Raw genomic sequence first — 6,000 nt, 5'->3', positions numbered from 1 at the left:
TGGCGGCCCTTCAAAAGGAGGTGCACCGGCTTGGCCAGGCGAGCGCCCTGATGGACCGTCGATTGGAGGACTCCGAGGGTCGGGCCCGGAGGAACAACGTTCGTATTGTCGGGGTGCCGGAGGGACGGGAGGAGGAGGCGGCAGATTTGTTTGTGGAAGACCTGATCCTCACCCGTCTCCAGCCCCGGGGGCTGAGTAAACTTTTTGCGGTGGAACGTGCTCACAGGGTCCCCGGAGGAAGACCTAAGGCCGGAGCCCCGCCGCGGCCTCTCATTGCCCGGATTTTTAACTTTCGGGACAGAGACGCTATCCTGCAGACTTCCAGGCTACAGGGACCGGTCAAGCTCGATAATATGGACGTGAATTTCTACCCTGACTTTACTCCGACGGTCCAAAAGCAGAGACTGAGTTTTCTCGGAGTTAAACGTTGCCTACGGGACCTGAACCTTAAGCACTCAATGCTTTTTCCAGCTAAGCTGAGGGTGGAGGTGGATGGTCGCACGCACTTTTTTGACCGTCCCGAGGCGGTTGGGGACTGGTTGGATACTCTGCCTGGGGATCGGGGCCGGGGGGGTGGGGGGGGGTGCGGTTGGCGGGGAGGGCTCGCCGGATCAGAACTGAGGGGTGAATAGTAGGCCTTGCTCTGGACAACATTCCGGTTACCATTCACTGATCGTGTATGTTCCCCTCCTATGGAGGTCGTACGGGGTCCATTGGGGGCTTTCCCTCCTCCTCTGGGGGACTAGTTAGTTTTTCGTCTATGGGGCGACAGGCACACTGCACTTTGGGGGGGCTGTCTGGGCTCATGCAGGGGTGCAGGGAGGGGGGAGTTCTGTTGGGATGGGTGGGCGGGGGTGGAGTGTTGTTTGTTTGCACCGCAAGGCGAACCCTTTACTGTATTGTTGTTTTCGAGATGCTCTTTGGGGGACGACTGATGGCTTCCATGTATGATGGGGGGGTAGGGATTTGACTGTGTTATCATGGAACGTTAACAGACTGGGGGATAGGATTAAGCGTGGTGTGGTCCTGCAGTATCTGAAACGAATTTCACCAGATGTGGTCTTCCTGCAGGAGACACACCTTATAGGTAATTCCTTTCATGCCATGAATCGGCGAGGCTATCGCTTGGTGGCCCATTCGGGCTTCACTTCGGGCTCGCGGGGGGTGGGCATCATGATTAAGAACTCGCTCCCATTGGAGATTGATGAGGTGCGCCATGATGAGAGGGGACGTTACACTGTCTTGGTGGGTAGAATGGAGGGCAGAGTGGTCGTTTTTGTATCAGTGTACGTTCCGCCGGGGTTGCAATCTACCACGTTTGCGGACCTGGGGCGCCTCCTCCTTGACCTCCCGGGTGGGCTTCTGGTAGTTGGGGGGGACTTCAATGCGGTGGCTTCTGGGTCTATGGATCGTCATCCCCCCAGGGACCTCCCCCGGGCACAGGCGTGGCTGTCCGGCCTTTTAGATACACTAGGATTGGTGGATTGCTGGCGACTAAAGCATCCCGCGCAGCTGCAATACACCTTCCACTCGGGTGCCCATGGTAGCCTCTCGCGGCTTGATTATGTCCTTGTCCCTGCGGCCTATGCTGGGAGAGTGGGAGAGGTGCGCCATTTGGCGCGGGGTATTTCAGATCACTCCCCACTATTGTTGCACTTTGATGTCTTCCCGAGGGGGGAGGGCAGGGTAGCCCCAATCAATGCCTGGTACCTGCGCGACCCCACTATTCGAGCCGAATTGATCAAATCCTTGCAGCGGTACTTTGAGGAGAATGTGGGGTCTGTCCCTTCGGCTATCTCCCTGTGGGAGGCTTTTAAGGTAGTTCTCAGAGGGGAGGCCCTCTCCTTTATCTCCCATGCCCGGAGGCGCGAGCGGGAGGAGGTAACCCGGGTGGAGGCCGAAATTACTGAACTAGAGGGTGACCTGGGGAGCGGGGTGACGGATGCCACATTGCATGTTCTACACCTCAAGCAGGCGGCCTATAGGGCCCTCGTCACGGAGGCGGCCAGGGGCCTCAGTAGAGAGCAACAGGGGCGACTGTATGATGTGGGTGATAAGGCTGGTAAATTGATTGCGTGGTTGGACAAAAAGGAGAGAGCTAGTCGTGTGGTTCCGTTGATCGAGAGGATGGATGGTGTGTGTGTCACCGAGCCGGACGCCATTGTCTCCTGCTTCGCGGATTATTTCCGCGAGGTGTATTCCCCGGTTTCTCCCTGCTCGGAGGAGGATTCCCATGCCCTGCTTCGGGACATCGCGCTGCCCTCCCTTTCGGTGGAGGACAGGGATTCGCTGGACGCTCCTCCCACCTCGGACGAAATTGCCCTTGCTATCCGCTCGGTCGCATCTGGCAAGGCCATGGGCCCCAATGGCATCCCTATCGAGCTGTATAAGCTGCGACCGGATGTACTGGCGCCCCACCTGCGCGCGATGTTCCTGGCGGCCCGCTCGCGGGGTTCCCTTCCGCCGGACCAGCGTCTGGCCACGATCGTGGTGATCCACAAGGAGGGGAGACCCCGTGAGCGGGTCACATCCTATAGGCCTATCTCGCTCTTGAACGCGGAGCCCAAAATCCTCGCCAAGGTGCTGGCCAACCGGCTGGTCGGCGTGGTGGGCGATTTGGTCCACCAAGACCAGTCCGGCTTCATACCCCATCACAACATGGCCCTTAATCTGCGACGCTTGCACGGGGTGCTAGCGCGTGTCCCGTTCGTGCGGGAACCGGCCATCTTGGCGTCCTTGGACGCCACCATGGCGTTTGATACGCTCGAGTGGCCATATATTTGGGCGATGCTGGCGAAGTTTGGCTTCGGACCGGGCTTCATCAGCTGGGTCAAGTTGTTGTATTCCGGCCCATTGGCGCAGGTGGTGGTGAATGGACGAGTTTCGGCCCCATTCGCACTGGGACGGGGCACGCGACAGGGTTGCCCCCTGTCGCCTCTCCTGTTTGCACTGGCCCTGGAGCCCCTGGCGGAGTGGCTGCGGTGGCACCCTTCCATCCGTGGTCTCCGCTGGACCCCCGAGCATGAGGACCGTGTGTCCCTCTACGCTGATGATACTCCTTCTATATCTCGCCTCCCCGCGTAAATCACTGATCGTCCTAGTTGATGTTTTGCGCTCATTCGGTCGCAACTCAGGCCTCATCATCAACTGGGCGAAATCCTGTGTATATGTGCTTGCCGGGGAGGCTCCGGTCCTACCACGGGACTGTCCGATCCAGATTGCCTCCCAGGGGTTTCGGTACCTGGGTATATATATTACTCTGGACCCGGAGGCCCGCTACGAGCGGAATTTGCTGCCCCCCCTCCAGCGCTTGAAGGAGGACGTGGTGCGTTGGCGGCGTCTGCCGCTTTCGCCGCTCGGCCGAGCGGCCTTGTTTAAGATGATGTCGTTGCCGCGCTTTCTGTACGCTCTCCAGAACACTATGGACTTGGTCCCGGCGCGCTACTTCCGTGAGGTGGAGAGTTTGCAGCGTCGCCTGTTCTGGGACGGGAGGCCACGTATTGCCTTGGCTAAATTGACGCTCCCGTGGTACGATGGGGGGGTTGCCCTCCCGGATATTAAACGGTATTACTGGGCCTCCCAGCTAGCTGCGATTAATCATGGCCTTTACGGGCCCGCCCTGAACCCGGCATTTGAAATGGACAAGATGCTCCTGCCCGGTGGCGACTACAATCGAGCGCTCTACTCTGGCGCGCCGGACCCTCGCCTGACGGGACCGACGCGTGTCATGGTGCGTGTATGGCACGCGGCTAACGCAGCTATGGGGTGGAAGGACCGTTTGACCCGGGCGTCACCGCTATATGCGTCTGCGAGGTTGGGCTCCCTGTGGACCTCGAAGGGCTTCGAGAAGTGGGACACGATCGGCATCAGCACAGTGGGAGATCTCTGGATGAGGGGGGGATTCAAAACTTTCGAGACGCTGCAGACGGAGTTTCAGTTGCAAGGCAGTGAGTACTTTCGGTACTTACAAGTCCGCCACGCGCTGGGCTCCGTCTTCCCGGATGTCGCGTCCATTCCGGAGTCTTCCCCCCTGGAGGACAGAGTGCTGGATGGCCATGTCCCAGACAGCACGATCTCCCTTATATATAAAAAACTGATCAACGACCGATCGGGCCTGCTGACTGGCCTCCGCGAGGCCTGGGTTGCCGATGGGCTGGAGTTGGACGACGAGGACTGGATTTCCGCGGTGGCCTCTCCGAAGGAGGTGGCCATCCCGGCTCGCCTTCGCTTCGTCCAGCTTAAGATCCTCCACCGGGTTTACGTGACGGGGCCAAGGCTTCTACGTATGGGCTTTGCTGGGGATGGACTGTGTAAGCGTGGCTGTGGTGCTTTGGCAACTTTCTTGCATATTCTGTGGGAATGCCCAAAGGTGGAGCGATTCTGGCGTGGTGTGCACGAGGTCCTGCGAGTGGTTACGCGTGTCGCGCTGTTGCCTGAAGCGAGGAGATGCTTGCTGAATGTGTGGGAGCCAACTGACTACTCGGTACCGCAGACGCGGTGGGTGACTCTGGGATACATGATAGCTAAGCGTGACATTGCTCAATTGTGGGGATCCCAGAGGCCCCCGGCGGTGTCGGCCTGGAAAGAACACATGGATTGGTGTATGTTTCGTGAAAAGGTGGTGTATGTTGCGAGGGGTAAGCCTGGGGCGTGGGTGAAAATCTGGGGCCCCTGGAACGCCTATCGCGGGGGTATTTGCGAGCCGCCACTGCTGCCGGCTGCCTCACCAGCTCCGTCCCCCTAGCCGACCCCCTCCCCCAGCCACGGGCACGTGGTTCCCCAGTCCCTGATCTGTTCTCATTCCCCTCTTCAGAGTTTGGCGATTGGTTGGGGTCCCCCACTTAAGGAGCGCGTGCTGTCACTTGGGATTGCGGGTTGCCTTGCGGGTGTGGTTTCTGTGTTGTTGTGTTTTGACAAAAGGAAACCGTATTGTGGGTTTGGAGTTATGTGGCCTGCACTACTGGTATCTCCTGATTTACCTTTTTGCACCGCCAAGAGATTTTTCTGTATATATGTCATATGCTTCTGCCACTCTAGCGGCCGGCCAGACGGTTGTAGGCCCATACCTGTAACTATTTGAGATTGCAATAAACGGTTTCAAAAAAAATAAATAAAAAAAAAAAAAAAGAACTCAGAAGTCAACCTCCCCAAAGTGGTCGAGCAGCATACATTTTTAAAATTATAAGATCTTACAGCCGCCAATATCTCTGACTTCTGAGTCCTCACACAGCTTATGGCCGGGGTATCCCAAAGATGGGGCAAACCAACTTGGTACAGGGAAGTCTTTATATGGAGTAGCCATGGTATTTTCTTGTAATTTAGCTGTCTCCAAACTGCAATAAATTCCCCTCTAAAAGTTGCAAGTTCGGGGACGGACCATAGCCTTCTCCAGAAGAGTAATGGTCGTACAGCCGCCAGGTCACTAACGGATTCTAGATCCATATCCAAACGCAGTGGTGTTAGAGGGGTGCTCTGGGGAAGACCAACCACACCACGCATAAAAGCATGTTCTACCTTCTGCAAGTTGGATGTGTTTGTATGGCCCCACAGTTCAGCAGCATACAAGGCCGCTGACCTCACCTGTATTTTGTAAATTTCAAGTACAGGAGTAACTGGTTTAAATATGGAGATTCTATGTGATCTTCCAATTCCTCCCGCTATCTGCGAAAGTCTCAGGGAGGATTTAGCTACATGGGCATCCCACACAAAGTGCTCAGTCAGCGTGACTCCCAGATAAATAAAGGTCTTAACTCTTTCTAGGGGGACACCAGCTAGTGCAGGGTTCGGGCGGGTGTGCCTCGGGGGATTGAAGATCATAAACTTAGTTTTCCCCAGATTGATCTCCAATCCCCTCGAGGCACAAAAGATCATAAAGCCGTCCAAGACCCGCTGGATACCCGTTGATGTCCGCGACAGCAACAATGTGTCGTCCGCGAACATCAGAGCGGGCACCCGACCAGAAGCCAGAAACGGGGCGTCACTATCCCTAAGATTATTTAA

Source organism: Triturus cristatus, chromosome 12, assembly GCF_964204655.1.
Source record: "Triturus cristatus chromosome 12, aTriCri1.1, whole genome shotgun sequence".
Taxonomy (NCBI): Eukaryota; Metazoa; Chordata; class Amphibia; order Caudata; family Salamandridae; genus Triturus; species Triturus cristatus.
This window is presented reverse-complemented; position numbering follows the sequence as displayed.